Here is a 1706-nt window from a genome sequence, read left to right on the forward strand (position 1 = left end):
GCTTGTTGGGAGGCAACCCAATGTTTATTTATCTAATTTTCATTGTTTTTCATGTTTTATTAGGTTTATGATCATGTGGAGTCACAAAATAAATATAAAAATTGAAAATGGAATCAAAAACAGCAGAAGAAAAATCACACCCTGGAGGAAGACCTTACTGGCATTTAAATGCCAGTAAGAAGCATGTCTTGGGCGTTCAACGCCAGAACAGAGCACGGTTCTGGCGCTGAACGCCAGAAATGCACCCTGGAGGAGAACTGGCGCTGAACACCCAGAACAAGCATGGTTCTGGCGTTCAACGCCAGAAATAGGCTACAAATGGGCGTTCAACGCCCAGAACAAGCACCAACCTGGCGCTGAACGCCCAGAGTTGTGTGCAAAGGCATTTTACATGCGTAATTTGGTACAAGGTTGTAAATCCTTAAGCACCTCAGGATCTGTGGACCCCACAGGATCACCACAGGATCTGTGGACCCCACAGGATCCCCACCTACCTCCACTCACTTCTTCTCACCCATCTTTCACACAATCCCATAAACACTCTTCCCCAAAACCCTTCACCAATCACCTCAATCTCTCTTCCCCATCACCTCTTCACCACTCACATCCATCCACTCTTCCCCATAAACCTACCTCATAAACTTCACCTACCTTCAAAATTCAAAATCAATTTCCCACCCAAACCCACCCTATATGGCCGAAACACCACCCCTTCTCCCTCTCCTCCATTTCTTCTTCTTCTTCATCTATTCTTTCTTCTATTGCTCGAGGGCGAGCAAAATCCTAAGTTTGGTGTGGTAAAAGCATAAGCTTTTGGTTTTTCCATTACCATTGATGGTGCCTAAGACCAGAGAATCCTCTAGAAAAGGGAAAGGGAAGACAAAAGCTTCCATCTTCGAGTCATGGGAGATGGAAAGGTTCATCTCTCAAAGCAGAGTCAAACAAAGCCCCCACAGTCAAACTCTAAGTTTGGTGTTGGGAGGCCACAACCAAACTCTAAGTTTGGTGTCAAACCCCCATATCCAAACTCTAAGTTTGGTGTTGGGAGGTCTCAACAAAGCTCTGCATATCTGTGAGGCTCCATGAGAGCCCACTGTCAAGCTATTGACATTAAAGAAGCGCTTGTTGGGAGGCAACCCAATGTTTATTTATCTAATTTTCATTGTTTTTCATGTTTTATTAGGTTCATGATCATGTGGAGTCACAAAATAAATATAAAAATTGAAAACGGAATCAAAAACAGCAGAAGAAAAATCACACCCTGGAGGAAGACCTTACTGGCGTTTAAACGCCAGTAAGAAGCATGTCTTGGGCGTTCAACGCCAGAATAGAGCATGGTTCTGGCGCTGAACGCCAGAAATGCACCCTGGAGGAGAACTGGCGCTGAACGCCCAGAACAAGCACCAACCTGGCGCTGAACGCCCAGAGTTGTGTGCAAAGGCATTTTACATGCCTAATTTGGTGCAAGGTTGTAAATCCTTAAGCACCTCAGGATCTGTGGACCCCACAGGATCCCCACCTACCTCCACTCACTTCTTCTCACCCATCTTTCACACAATCCCATAAACACTCTTCACCAAAACCCTTCACCAATCACCTCAATCTCTCTTCCCCATCACCTCTTCACCACTCACATCCATCCACTCTTCCCCATAAACCTACCTCATAAACTCCACCTACCTTCAAAATTCAAAATCAATTTCCCA

This window comes from Arachis ipaensis, chromosome B07 (assembly GCF_000816755.2).
Source record: "Arachis ipaensis cultivar K30076 chromosome B07, Araip1.1, whole genome shotgun sequence".
NCBI classification, from domain to species: domain Eukaryota; kingdom Viridiplantae; phylum Streptophyta; class Magnoliopsida; order Fabales; family Fabaceae; genus Arachis; species Arachis ipaensis.